Raw genomic sequence first — 16379 nt, 5'->3', positions numbered from 1 at the left:
TGAGGTCTTGAAGATCAACCCGAAAAAAGCCTACAACATCTCGAAAGAGTAATCAAGGGAACCAAGGTTATAGCAGTAATCAAAAGACTGTAATCCAGGGACAAAGACTAGACATGGAAAACAGTCATACACAACAAAGAACATAAAGTAACTAAAATCATACATACAAAGTAACAAAAGCAAATGAACAACTCGGACTTCACTAAAACTGGGAGCATGATTCATTGATTGATTGTTAGGGTGAAACGCCCGAGCAGCAATATTTCACCTATTCTTTTGATCCCCGGACCTGCACGGGGCCCTACAGCACCTTGCATGAGCTGTTTGAAAACATCTGGGAAACAGTGGAAATCCCTTAGGAGTGGAGTTTAAGCTCCATCATTATGCTTCCAAAGAAGGGCGTCCTAGACTTTCTTGTGCTATCGCAGGGGACACTTTCGGCCTGCAGGAGTCTCAGACTTTCTGGTGCTCTGTATGGTTTAGAAAAAAGAAGCAACTCCTCATCAATTCCTGGCCACAGACAAAGCCATGTCTTGTTTAGGCCAAGTAAATTTCATCATACCCTCACCAAAAACATGGGGTGGTTGGGAGGAATTTATTTTTTATTTTTTACTCATTACCAGATATTTGCTGGCCTTATTTTATCTTTTTGGTGTATAGACATGTTCTAAATCCATAGCCACATCAGCTTCAGAGAAGAAACATTATTTTGGTCACAAAAAATGAAAGATTTGTGTATTGTAGTTCCTAATTACAAGAAACTGAAGTGAAAGAAATCCTGATTTTGAAATTCCCGTCCCAAATTAAGCGGGAGGGGATGTAAACCTATTAATTAATTTTATTTGGTCTTAACAAGAATAAAATATCTGATTATCTGAGTCTTAACTTTCATATGTCCTCCCTTGGTATTTATATAATATTTTCCATTTACTGTTTATCGTAAATTTGACTAGCCAAAAAACAATCCTGCCATATTCCTAAAAAAAAAAACAATTATAATTCAATTGGTATTGAAAAAAAAATTAAATAATTGTAAGAAGAACAGAAAAAAAAATTATTTATTGAAAATCCCAGGCCCCCTCACAGTATAAAAGTGGTCGGTGCCTCAATTTTGAAGTTATTAAGAATTATGCATTTATAAGCGATATGCACCATTGTTTTATATCAAAGGTTTTGTACTTTGTCAAATAAACTATGTGTTTCTAATGGAGTTTTCACTTAGACAGTGTTATAGTTACAGAGCCCAGTGCACGAACATACCACACAACACGGTGTCCTGTATGATGTTACTAAGTCAGGATATAGGTAGTTGATATTGACACAATAGATCTGGAAAAGCAAATACATCAGCGAACGTTCAAACACTTACCACTATTTAGTAAAAAGAACTACTTGTATGGTTGGATTGGTATTGCTGTTTTCTTAGTCAGATTTCAAAGTGTTAACTGGCCATTTTCACTGAGAAACTTGCACATACAAAAGACTCCCGTTACAATATATATTTAAAACAATGGCTTCCTTGCAATAGAAACAAAAAGTAGTTCGATCATTTGTATACATTGTAGACATGTGCATAGCGTATGATATCATAACGCAAAACATTTTAATTCCCAACCAGGAACACTGAATAAACAAGGGGAGTAGGGTTTAAACAGAGAAAGAACATTATTGATGGCTAAAAAAACATATTTAATCTCTGCATATGACAGTCCTCGGCATGGCAATAATTTAGTTATCAGTTCGGGACTGATATAAGTTTTTTTTATCAATTTAGATCGAATATCAGAAAAAAATCTGGAAGCGTGGACTAGGTGCACTTGTAGGGTAAGCGTTCTCTGTTTTTCTAGAAACACCTACCGAGTTGCTCATAAATAGTCTAGTCTGGGGTACACGAAAGAGGAAAGAAAAACTATGACACGTTGAACAAATCGGATCTCATGGTGCACATGGATATACCATAACGATCCACGAGTTTATGATGACCATAAAACATCTGCAGTGATTACTCCAATCTTGTAGTGCTCAACATTACCCTGTTCCAGTAGTCTAATTGTAAGAAGTTTAGCGCGGTACACAAAGTCTGCAGAGAGCTCTGGCATAAAGTATGAGTTGTGATATGAAAAATCCATATGCAGGTGCTGAAAAGATGCTGCCACAGATAAAAGGGAAGTTGACAATAGAGAATGAAGTCATCGCGTTTGCCGTCTAGTTTGGTCAATAGTTTTAACAATGGATTGTTTAACGATAATATATATAGCGGAAACTGAAATCAAAGGATCTAGCTATACGATGTTCCTTCCTTTGGATCAGATCATATATAAAGTCAGCCTCATTAGAGTGAAGGAATAAGTCAATTAAATGGCAAACTAGTAGTTTGTAGTTCAGTTATGCAGAATGTCGAAGAGTTTCGTCTTTATTTGTCTAGGTGCTCCGTGTGAACTGACTACTAACCTAAATTTTACGCAAACACTGCTATGATGCCTCGTTAATTTTAGAGTGATATTTTGACGGTTTTTTAGGCTTCAAAATTCAAACAATCGGTATAAATGCATTCAGTACATGAGTTATTTTTCCAGTTATTGAATAAGCATTATTGTACCATTTGAAAGCGAGTAAGCCAGAAAAGAGTTCAATGGTGTTATCCTAATGTGAAATTAACAGAAATTAAACCGTTCTTAATTAAGTATGAATCTAAACATTTAGCAGATTGTCAATATAGTAAACATGTGTATTTAGATATAGCAGAAAAGGATCCTTTTATTCTGAGCCTTTAAATTGATTTTCAATTCTATAAATATACATACGCTTGGCAACAGATGAACTCAGCTAGTACAGAACTAATCTGGTGCACATACATGTATGTGATCTTTTGTGGTACCATAACGAGCAGGGTTTTATAATGTCCGTCATGACCGCAAAAAAACATTCTTACTTGCAAAATTTGTAAGACAGATGCATGTTTAAAAAGAAAAAAGTGGTGTTTACAGTTATTCATTGTGTTTTCCGTGTTTTGAAAAGAATCCCAAGTATGTAACTGATCGAAAATCGACCAAGACAGCGAACACGGGAGGTATAAAGAAAGCAAAGACAGACGCATTTAGAAGAAGCAAGTTACAAGTCGGTGTACCACGAGAATACCAAACCGACATCGCGTCTTGTCACTTTTTGGTACCGTGTTCTGATGGTTCTCTATGGATTTTATTCACACAACAAAACATCTACACTTCAGATAGTCAAACCGCTGAAGACTTCTCTCCAAGTGATTATTTCAAAAACATATCACGTAGGGATTCTATGTGTATTGAAAATCTATCGAACGACCGACATTTTTTAGCTGATAGAACTCCCATGTTTTCAATCAAACTACCGGGAGAATTAGTGTATCGAGGTACCAAACTGGACACTTGCTAGTCATTTCTGTACATAAAACTGTACGGAAAGGCAAGGCACTGTGCGATGTCGCGACGTCGTCATTTTGTTTAATTGGAATGGCAAGAAAATAAAGAAGTGGAAATATGATAAAAATAAGCAAAAAATATTTACGAATCTACGACTGATTTCAAGTAGCCTCAATGGAAACATTTTATAGCAGACATTTTTTGGCACAGAGGCAGGAAGACTGATTGTGTTGGGTTAAGACGGAAGTAAGATTAACACATACGACGGACATCCAAGCATTCGTAATAAAAGAGAAGTTTTGGTCGTCCTTTATCATCAGGACTCCGTCCGATTGTTTTTTTAGTAGGTGATCACAGTCACGATATTTTCCACTTTCTCGACAATACGGGGTGCTTTATTTCTTCCATCAACCCAGCACCAGTTGGAATTGTTTATCCTGGTTACCTGGCCTTCACCGATGATAAAACGGCTTACGTTGGATGTCTTGGTTTACTGGAAAGCAAAGATAATGTGAAATTATACAAGACATTTTTTTTCGGAATGATAGAGTGTAGTGGTGGATCTGGGGGAGAGGTTCCGTACTTTGTTGTAAAATTTTGGTAATTTCGTATAAAATTTGGGCTAAAGCGAGCAAATAAACACCCCCCATTTCAAATTTCTGGATCCACCCGTTAAGCGCACTTCTATGGCCAAAGCGGAAGCGTGTTGACTTATTTGAAAATTGATCTAGAAAGGTTATAGATTAGCATAAGCATTTGTTAGTCTCTGTGATGATTGTATCTTTCGGAAGGACATTTGCGTTAATATCTGTGGTGATCGTATCGTTCGGGAGAACATTTATTTCGGTCTATGATGATCGGATCGATCGTGAGAACTTTTGTATTTGTATCTATGGTGATCGTATCGTTCAGGAGAACATTTATGTCAGTGTCCATTGGGGTTGGGGCAATTTGTTCCAGTCTTTTCGAGTAAATAAAGACAAATATAAGAATACCATAACACTTCCTTTGTTAACATCTTGCAACTGTGAGTTATGTGAAAAAAAAAACTGTGTTATCCCTAATCAGGATCATGAGAACACAATTACAGATACGGTTTTTGTGGTATAATCCTGGTGTCTACCCTGGATTTGTCTTTTTATGAGCAACTCGGCGGGTGTTTCTAGATAAGAAGAGGAACACTTGATCCATGCTCCCAGTTTTTAGTGGAGTCCAAGTTTCTCATTTACTGTTGTTACTTTGTATGTATTATTTTGGTCTTTGTTGAGTGTCTGACTTTATAGCTGATCTGATCAGAAAGAAAGAATATCGTTTGGCTAGATCCTTCAATCTCAGTTTCCGCTATATAGATGACGTTTTATCTTTAAATAATCCTAATTTCGGGGATTTGATACATCGCATCTACCCAAAAGAACTTGAGATAAAAGATACTACAGACACTGTGAAGTCAGCCTCATATATTGGCCTAATCAATGGTAAAGGAAAACTATTGACCAAACTTTACGACAAACGTGATGACTTTTCATTCAGAATTGTCAACTTTCCTTTCATCTGTGGCAACATCCCTTCAGCACCTGAGTATGGAGTGTTCATATCACAACTCATACGTTATGCCAGAGCTTGCCGAAACTACACAGACTGTTTGTATCGCACTAGAACTCTAACAAATAGGCTTCTGGAACAGAGTTATGTTGATACAAGATTGAAGTCATCACTACAGAAGTTTTATGGTCGTCATCATGAACTCGTGGATCGTCATGGTGTATCCATCTGCATCATGAAAACTGATTTATTCAATGGGTCATAGTTTCCCTTTCCTCGTTTGTCTACCCCGGACTTGACTTTTTATGAGCACCTCGGCGGGTGTTTCTAGAAAAGCAGAGGACGCTTACTCTACCGGTGCACCTGGTCCATGCTCACAGTTTTTAGTGGAGTCCGAGTTGCTCATTTACTTTTGTTACTTTGTATGTATGATTTTAGTTACTTCATGTTCTTTGTTGTGTATGTCTGTTTTCCATGTCTGATCTCTGTACCTGGATTACATTCTTTTGTTTACCGCTATAACCTTGGTTCCCTTGATTACTCTTCCATGTCTGGTCTTTGTCCCTGGATAACACTCTTTTGATTTCCACTAGAACTTTGGTTCCCTTGATTACTCATTGTACTGAAAATCTGAGAAAATTTGTGTTTGAAGGGTTCGAATTACTAATAAAAAATGGACTGGAAGTGAATACAAGGTAACCACGGTATGAACGATATAAAAGCGCACAAACAAAATGACAGTATCTGAGCATTGAACCTTAGCTACTGGAAAAAATAAAACCGATCAAAGACCTTAATATATTTTTTCCGACATACGGACAAATGCGTTTAGTTTTGTTACATTTTATTAGCCTGTTTATATAAAAAAAAACTTTGTACATATATATTTAATAGAAGTCAAACTTCATTGTACTGTCAAAGCAAAGTTAGACTTTGTGACCTATAGGCGGATCCAGGATTTCGTGTTAGGGGTGGTGGTTGTAAATGGAATTAAACGCCACTCGGGGAGGCAAGAAAACATACTGGTGAAAACCTATGTACTTGTATGCAATGAAGCCCCTGGTGCAAAATTCAACACCAAAAACATTAAAGGCAGAAAAAAACATTATACAGCACATGTGGACAGAAGGGTACATGTAAATATACACTGATGACCATGCCAAGAAATTCGCTCCTTCCATAAGTGAAGGGAACTTTCTGAGTAAATTGGAGATTAATAAACTGTTATTACCTCTTTATCTGCACTTCCCCGTTACCAAAGGTACTTAGTGCCGTAGGGGCAGATTGAAAATTTTCTTGAGGATTTCTTGGCATGATATATAATTACTGAAAAGAACTAAGTGTTAAAATTTTACAGCCCATACAATAATGATGTCCACGAGAGACAAAAGCTCAAATTCCATTTGTCAATTGTCCCGTTAACTACCATTCATCACCATTGTCATTTGAACAAGGGAAACCGATTCATGGTCGCAGTGTTTAGTAGAGTTTTTCATTTCTTGTGTTATTTGTACGTGTTATGTTGGTTATTTCATGTGCTTTGTTGTGTGTGACTGTTTTCCCTGTCTAGTCTGCATTCTTGGAATATATTCGTCTGATACCCACTCGAATCTTGGCTCCTTTGATTAATATCTCCTGTATTAAATCACTGTATGGGTTGTAACTAAAACACACTAGAACTATGACTCGTATTTGTCAGTTGCCTTTTTTGTATGCTCTCAGATCAAGGATTTAAATTATCCCCCAACAATGATAGATCCAAGACTTCTTGAATGTTATTATTTAATTCAACAACCCCTCTGGAAAAATAAAAGGTTCTCAATCAATTGGAGCTCCGTGACTAATATAAAAGGAATTAAATGTTTCTGGTTCAGATATTGAACCATCTCTAATTTAAACCTCTTCGGGATCTTATTTTACAATTGATGTGATTGATTGATTGATTATGGTTTAACGTCATGTGCATATATCCCATGCATTTCAGGACTGGGACGATTGAGGAATCGAACAGATCTGCATTGTATTAGTCTGACAGGCTGAGCTGGATTATCATTGAGCTAGCTTACAGAAGCAACAACCCAAAAGTAGGCATGTCACCACCGTCGGACACATTATTCTGACTCTGAGTCAACCAATCGTCACTCTATCCCTGAGATCACCAAGGGTACTCTTTGGTATGTCTCTTTGAATGATATCAGAACTAAGGCTTAAAAGTTAACAATCTAAAGTGTATAAATAACAAATGGTTTATTGGTCAAGCAATAACACTGTAATAGTAAGGCATATATTGTAAACAAATATAAATATATAGTGCAAGTTTTTTTATCCTTACTTCTCTATTTAAGAATCTTGCAGAATTACTGGTAACAAAAAAAAAGTAGCACATGTAATCCTTCATTAAATTTACATGTGTTTTGTAAATGCAAATTAAAGTCATGAAGCAAAAGGACTTTCATTTACAATAAAACATTATTCTGTTCAAATATTAACAAAATGATATAGTTGGATTGTATTAAGATTGTTTAAAGTTCACAAATTGTTTCTGCAAATCGCTTTTTAAGCACAATCAATAAGAAAAAGTTAACCTCTTTTATTTTTGAATTAAAACAATATTAAAATGCAGACAGTTCTAAAGTTGTTCTAAATTTTCTATCTATATAATTTTTTAACAACAATATTGATATGTCATCTTCTGCCCGATACTTGCATTGAGTAATGCAATGAAACCTGTCTAAACCAAACATATGTTTAGTCTCTTCAAAACAGTTTAAATGTGTTTTGAATCTATATAAACAAAAGATCTATCTAAACTAAACAAACTCTACACAGGCAAAATTGTTTCACGTGATTTTTAAATGATTTTTACATGAATTTCACATGATTTTCACCTGAATTGAGCAAATAAACTTTGTGACAGAGTTCAAATGAAATTCAGTTAAATCGAGCCTTCAAATAAATTCAAGTGAATTGATTACATGAAATTTGTGTTAATTGAATTTCATGTAAAATCATGTTAATTTCATATTAAGTTCACATGAATTTAATGTGAAGCTGGATTAACATAAATTTCGCATTTGTCTGTGTACAGGCAGCGGAGATTGGTTTAAACAGGTTTTACTGTATTTGAAATAACATATTTGTTTACTTAATACAGAATGCATATGGCGTTGACATATCTACATAGAAATACGAATTAAACCAGTACTAGTAGGAATTCGTATCCTTGAGTTTTTCTGCTGTTTTGACTCACTTTGAGGTGGGAATTATCAAACAACACAAAACAGTGATTTCCTGACAACATCTTATGGAATTTAAAGAAAATGGCAGACTATTTTCAACATTTGTAAAAGAGGAACATATTTGATGTTATTATTTTTAATGAACTTTAATAATGTTCTCCAACAGTGAAATTTAATTTACAATCAAAGTGTTGTTAGTAAGCCATTTTATGTTTAGCTAGGAAGAAGAACAATATGAGATTATAAAATGTCATCAGTCCTAGAGGGAAAATTTAAAAACGAATGCTGAGTCGTGGGACTAAATGGGGTAGTGATGAAAAAGGGGGTTTAAGTCTACTATTAGCTCAATTTTTGCCAAATTCTTTACAAAATAATAAACCAAAGGGTGACCCAAACCCTGAAACCATCCTCATGTATCCACCCAAACCCTAAAACCATCCCCATGTATCCGTAACTGTTTCGTGCTTCTCAGATCAGCAGCATTCATAAAGCAGAGCCTTTCTTTGCAATTTTTCCATGCAGTAATTGTGTTAATCTGTGATCCTGCGTTATTACTATTCGTAATAATCACTCTATTTGTCCATGTTTGAAGAAACTTCGTTGTTATTCTAAAACTATAAATTGTATCTAGGATTAAACCGGATTAAAAAGCTGTAGTTGTTCAGGGGAATTAAAAGTGAATGGCTTTACTGTTTCCTTTATCATACTTTGTTGTTGAAAGGGTAAAGAAGGGAACCAAAGTTATAGCGGTAATCAAAAGAATGTAATCCAGGGACAAAGACCAGACATGGAAAACAGACATACACAACAAAGAACATGGAGTAACTAAAATCATACATGCAAAGTAAAAATACCAAATGAGCAACTTGGACTCCACTAAAAACTGTGAGCATGGACCAGGTGCACCGGTTTGGTAAGCGTCCTCTGCTTCTCTAGAAACACACGCCGAGTTGCCCATGACAAGAGGCTCCCAGGAGCCTGAATCGCTCACCTGGTTGAATTTTGCCTTCCAAGGGCAATAGTTAAACAAGAAGTTGTCCAACAATTTTGACTCAAGAAAACTTTAATTGGACTTATCATAAGGATCATTTCAGTAAATGAAAGTCTAAATCTATCATAGCTTTCAAGACATTGGCTGAAAACTGTAAAAAAAAAAAAGAAAAATCTGTCATTTTCTCCAGTCAAGGGCAATAACTCTTATAAGAAAGCGTCTGACAAATTTTATGCCTCAAGACATAGATTTCATCATGCTGAACACTTTTATCTCACGTCAGAATTTGGCTAAACCTAAAGGTTTTGGAGATATATGCGAAAAACTACTCTTTGACCCCTATGTTCTTTTTAGTACCAACGGCCATATTTTTCAACGGATCAAAAATCCCCACATCAGTTCTATGCAGAATACCCCAAGAAACATTCATGCCAAGTTTGGTTCTAATTGGTTGAGTACTTTCAGAGGAGAAGAGTTTTGAAAAATTGTTAACGACAACATATTGGTCATGTGTAGTAGACAATCTTTTAGCCACATCGGTGTCTTTGAAAACTGATGTAGCATTAACACTCATTGACCTACAGAACTCTGTACCCAGAAACTAAGTGGTTTTACAAGACACAAAGGGGTTTAAGTGACAATTTTTAGCACTTAAGCTATGGCTGATCAACTGAGAATGTTTCAGCTACATTGTGTATATAGAGAGAGGTACTGCTTCTAACGACAGCATTGTGATTCAAGTTTAAATGATTTGACAGACAGTGTCGACTTAAACTTCGCTTAATTGAATTTCGACTTCAAAATTTAGAAATTGGAAATGGCGAACCAGTTGTTGGTAGTTCAGTTATGCAGGATTTCTTTATTCGTCTGGGTGACAAGTATCCTAAACTTTACGAAACTTGCACACTGCTACGATGCCACGTGAATTTTAGTGTGATAATTTAAAAATAAATTGAATGTAATTCGTATTTATAATGGTTAATTTAAATCAGAGTTAAATGTTAACAATTTACAACAAACTTGATTTCAGGTATACGATAGAAATCGGTTCTGGTCCTCGTCTTTTATCTTACCAATATTTTTGCCCCCCCCCCCCAGAGAAAAGCCCCAGAACAAAAGCACCCCGCCACCCCCCGACAAAAGTCCCCATCTTATAATAAGCTCAATGTTAATGTACAAATATATATTTATTTTTGTTTATTTTTGTTTGTTAGGTTTTTTTGTGTATCTTTTTCTTTTTTTTTCTTTTGTTGTGACTGTTCCTTTTATATTGGTATTGCATTTTATTTGTGTTTGTCTTTTTTTTGTGTGTATTTTTCAATTCTGTTCAGTGTATTTAGAAAGTTTTTGTTTGTATTAATTAAAAATGGTTCGATTTCTGTGTATGTTTTTATCCATTTTTGTTTTGTTTGTTTTATTTCTGTACTTTTTTTCATTTCTAATTAGTATATTTAGGAAGTTTCTGTCGTGTAATAATATGGTCCAGTGTATTTTTTTCAAGGGTATTTCGTTTTATATTTAATATTCTATTTCTTATTACCAGAATTATTTGAAATTTCATTAATGAAATATGAAAAGCTGCCAGAAAAGGAAACAAAATGACTGTTTTTAGATATATTTCCTTTTTAAAGAGTGTATGTATATGACAACTGTTATCATTTTATTGATAAAATATTGTCTTAAAAATAAACACTTTGGAAATCAAATTTCAAATTTTACAGTCAGTACTAATAGAAATGTTATTCATAAGTGATGAAATAATTTCTCATGGGGGGTTATCCTGATCCCATATTTTTGCAATTTGACGATTTTTAGGGACCGGTCAAAATTTATCGCCACACAGGACCGGTGCAAATAGCAGTAGGACAGATACTTTTTTGATGTAATGCTTTTGTTAGGACACCACTTTTTTACTGATAATATCCATAGGACACGTTTTTTTACGAACAAATACTTTGAACTAAATTTTTTATTAACTTATAACTTATATTAATCCTATAAATATTCAAATGCTTGGCAACGGACTAACATAGTTAGTACAGAGCTAATCTGATACACCAAGATGTGGTACCATAACAACGAGCAGGGCTTTATAATGTCCGTTATCACTGCAAAAAAAAAACATTCTTACTTACAAAATGTGTAAGACAGTGTATTTTAGAATTGTATTATCATTAATAAACAGATCAGGTGCTATTAGTGTTTTGTTCAAATGTTCAAACTGTCAAACAAATCTCGTTCAACTTAAAAGACAGTCAATACTGTAAACAACAAATATGTGTATTTAACTATAGCAGAAACTTATTTTTAAATTGATCTACCTATACAAATGTATATAAATGCTTGGCAACAGAATAACACAGCCAGTGCATCGCTTAGCATGTGGATAAAGGTGATCATTTGTGGTACCATAAGAACGAGCTTGGCTTTATAATGTCCATTATCACTGCAAAAAAAAACATTCTTACTTGTAAAATGTGTAAGACAGGTACACGTTCAAAAAGAAAAAGTGGTGTTTACAATTACTCATTGCGTTTCCCGTGTTTTGGAAAGATTTCTAAGTATGTAAACGATTGTAAGTCGACCAAGACAGCGAACACGGGAGGTAGAAAGAAAACAAAGACAGACGCATTTATAAGAAGCAAGTTACAACTCAATTTAGCACAAGAATACCAAACCGACATCGCGTCTTGTCACTTTTTGGTACCGTGTTCTGATGGTTCTCTATGGATTTTATATTCACACAACAACAAAACTTCTACGCTTCAGATGTCAAACTGCTGAAGTCTTCTCTCCAAGTGATTATCTCGAAAACAACATCACGTAGGAATTCTATGTGTATTGAAAATCTATCGGACGACCGACTTTTTTTTAGCTGATAGAACTCCCAGGTTGAAAGTTTTTAATCAAACTACCGGGAGAATTAGTGTATCGAAGTACCAAACTGGGCCCTTGCTAGTCGCTTCTGTACATAAAACCCACGATAATAAATTGATTCTTGGGGCTAGGAATTCGGAAATGCAAGGCACTGTGCGATGTCGCGGCGTCGTCATTTTGTTTAATTGGAATGGCAAAAAAATAAAGAAGTGGGAATATGATAAAAATAAGCAAAAAATATTTTCGAATCCACGACTGATTTCAAGTAGCCTCAATGGAAACATTTTATAACTGACATTATTTTTGGCGCGGAGGCAGGAAGACTGATTGTGTTGGGTTAAGACGGAAGTAAGATTAACACATACGACGGACATCCAAGCATTCATAATAAAAGAGAAGTGAAGTTTTGGCCGTCCTTTATAACCAGGACTCCGTCCGATTGTTTTTTAGTCGGCGATCACAGTCACGATATTTTCCACTTTCTCGACAATACGGGGTGCTTTATTTCTTCCATCAACACAGCATCAGTTGGAATTGTTTATCCTGGTTACCTGGCCTTCACCGATGATAAAACGGCTTACGTTGGATGTCTTGGTTTACTGGAAAGCAAAGATAATGTGAAATTGTACAAAACATTTTTTTTTTCGGAATGATAGAGTGCAGTGGTGGATCTGAGGTGGTCCGTATTTTGTTGGAAAATTTTGTTAATTTCGTGCAAAATTGGGGCAAATGATAGTCTTACACACTCCTTCCCCATTTCAAATTTCTGGATCCACCCCAGGAGTGCATGTAAACTCATATGGCAAAGACACAAAAAAAAAAACAAAAAACAAAAACTGGAGCGTGTTGACTTACTTGGAAATTGAACTTCTAGAAGGGTTATTGATTACAGATATTTATATTAGTTCATGAATATCATTTCGTTCGGGAAAGGTATTTACATCAGTATGTGATTATCAGATCGTTCGGGTGAATATTTCTATTAGTCTCTGTGATGATCGTATCGTTCGGGAGAACATTTGTGTTAGAGCCCAGTGAAGTTGGGGCAATTTGTTACGTAGTTTTATTTTCTTAAATCGCGACGAAATATTTTTTTCTTTTATGAAGACTGTCTCTGTGTATCCGAACGTTCATTCATTTTATGTATTTTTAGTTGTTTCCAGTCTTTTTTTTCAAGTGAATAAAGACAAATAAAAGAGTACCATAACATTGTCTTCTGTTATTACATCTGCAACTGTAAGTTGTGTAAAAAAAACTTTACTCTAAACCAGGGTCATGAGAACAGATACGTTCTTTGTGATACTTTTTTTTACAGAAAAGCTGTGAAAATTTGCGTTTAAAGGGTAAGAATTACTAACAAAATGATCTGAAAGTGAATACAAAGTAACAACGGTATAAAAGAGCAACACAAAATTATACGAACACCCCCGTCATATTGTCAAGTGAGTGAAATGACATTGAACAGATCGATAACGAACGTCAATTATTATAGTTTGTTTGTTAGCGGAAGATGAGGATATTAATGGTCGCGAACGACAATTTTCGTTAATCACCAAAACAGCGATTTTACTAGCAACCCATGTATGTCAAAAAAAATTGCGAAAGATACGGAATAATGCGTCATATTTCCACGAACAATTTAAAAAGTTTTGCATTTTATTATATATTTCAAGCATTTTAAGTATATAAAATTATAGAAACTAACACCATAGGCACGACACACAAACTAGAAGTAACCGAGCTATCTTGGCTGTTGGTGCAATAAACAGGACAAAGACCTTTAAATAAGTTTCGCATACTAGTTATTCCTACGGGGCGCCGATTGAGACAAATTATTCATTACACGGAATTGACTTTTGTGACACAAAATAGACGTTTGTCTCGCAAAATTTATATTGATTACAAAAAGATCAAGTCCAATACGGCGCCCCGTCATTCCGACGTGAACAAATTGCGGTTAGTTTAGCCTGTTTAAAAGAAAAACTGTCTGCGTATATATTAGTAGAAGCTCAACTTAATTGTACTGTCAACGCAAATTTAAACTCTTTGACCTATTGGCGGATCCGAGATTTCGTTTTAGTGGAGAGGGTTGTAAATAGAATTAAACGCCAAGCGAAACGACACTTCAGGAAAATGACAGGTCCTCAACAAATTGTAAGTTGTAACAGACTGAAGATCCATGACTTATATAAAAGGAATCCAAAGTGTCTGGTTCAGATATTGGACCATCTCTAATTCAACCATCTCCCAGGTCCTTATTTTACAATTGGTATAGTTGATTGATTGATCATGGTTTAACTTCATAGGCAGATATTTCATGCATTACTGAACGAAAGCGATTAAATATCGTACAGATCTCCATTGTACTAGTATGACAGGCTGAGTTGGATTTTTATTGTGCTAGCTCACAGAAACAACAGCCCACAGGTATAGGCATGTCTCCACCCTCAGACACATTATTCTGTAGTGTACTGGTCTGACAGGCTGAGCAGAATTTTCATTGAGCTAGCTCACAGAATCAACAGCCCACAGGAAGGCATGTCACCATCGTTGGACATTTTATTTGAACTCTGAGTCAACCGGTCATTCCTCTATCGCCTTAAATTTCCCATGCTTGGTGGAGATGCAGTGACTACCAATTTTATTACGTCTTTGGTGTGACTTGGCTGGGGATCCAACCCACAACCTTACACACTTGAGGAAAGCACGCTAACCTGAGATCACCAAGAGTACTCTTTGGTATGTCTCTTTGAATGATATCAGAACTAAGGCTTAAAAGTTAACAATCTAAAGTGTATAAATAACAAATAGTTTATTGGTCAAGCAATAACATGGTAATAGTAAGGCATATATTGTAAACAAATATAAATATATAGTGCAAGTTTTTTAATTTTACTTCTCCATTTAAGAATCTGGCAGAATTACTGGTAATGAAAAGATGTAACACATGCAATCCTCCATTAAATTTACATGTGTGTTTGTGTATACAGATTTAATTCACTAACCAAAAGAATTATCATTTACAACCAAAATTATTCTGTTCAGATATTACCAAAATGATATAGTTGGATTGCATTAAGATGATTTAAAGTTCACAAATTGTTTCTGCAAATCGCTTTTTAAGCACAATCAATAAGAACAAGTTAACCTCTTCTATTTATAAATTACAACAATAATGAAATGCATACAGTTCTAAAGTTGTTCTAAATTTTCCATCTATATATTTTTAACAACAATATTAATATATCAACTTCTGCCTAATACTTGTATTGAGTAATACAGTAAATCATATACGAGCTGGACCCTGACTAACTAAAAATCCTGTCCAAACCAGATATCTGTTCAGTCTCTTCAAAACAGTTTAAATTTTGAATCTTGATAAACCAAACAAACTCTACAGTCGAAGGGGATTGGTTTAGACAGGTTTTACTGTAAATAACATACTTTTTTTCTTCATACAGAATGCATATAGCATTGGCCTATCTGCATAGAAATATACAAGTCCCAGTAGGAGTTCTAATCCTTGATTTTCTGCTGTTTTGACTCACTTTTAGGTGGGAATTAGCAATTAACACAAAACAATGATTTCCTGACAATATCTTACAAAAATTTAAAAAAATGGCAGACTGCTTTTGTTGATATTTGTCTACATGTAATGGCATAGTTAAGAAATAAATCATGGAAACTCCATTTTATCACTGTTTTACCATGGACTGTCCATTTATGTCACATATCTAACAGGACTAGTTTCTTCATTCATATTTTTGAACAGACGTGGCCTATAAGTTGCATGAAAGGTGTTTATCTTTTTTTTTACCATGACTGTGGCTTTGAAGCATGTCATACTAGAATGTATTTCAACATTTGTAATATCATTAAAGAGGAGCAATTATTTTGAGGTCATTAATTTTAATGAGATTTAAGGAGGTAGACCTAGTGTAAGGGACATATCTCTTGAAATCAGTAATAGGTTTGTATCATAATCAATTTAACCAAAGCCTACCAAGCTTTCATTTGAAAAAGAATGAAATCAGTCCAGGTTACTTATATGCTTACATGAGATTGATGTAAAATGCTGAATACAAACGTTCCAATGATTTGTAAAAGTTATGTCCCTTACCCTAGGTCTACCTCCTTAATAGTGTTCTCCAACAGTGAAATTTGCAAAAATCAAATTTTCTTGACATGTCTTGAAATTTCATAAAATTAACATTAAAAAAATTAATAAAAATGATCATATGCTCTTACAAAAAAACAGTGTAATATATTGGATATGCATAAACTATATATAAAATAAACAACCATATAAATATCAATACACTAAAATATCAA

This window comes from Perna viridis, chromosome 6, assembly GCF_037379345.1.
Source record: "Perna viridis isolate PV_CMFRI_1.1 ecotype Kerala chromosome 6, ASM3737934v1, whole genome shotgun sequence".
NCBI lineage: Eukaryota > Metazoa > Mollusca > Bivalvia > Mytilida > Mytilidae > Perna > Perna viridis.
Note: the sequence above shows the minus strand (reverse complement) of the source record.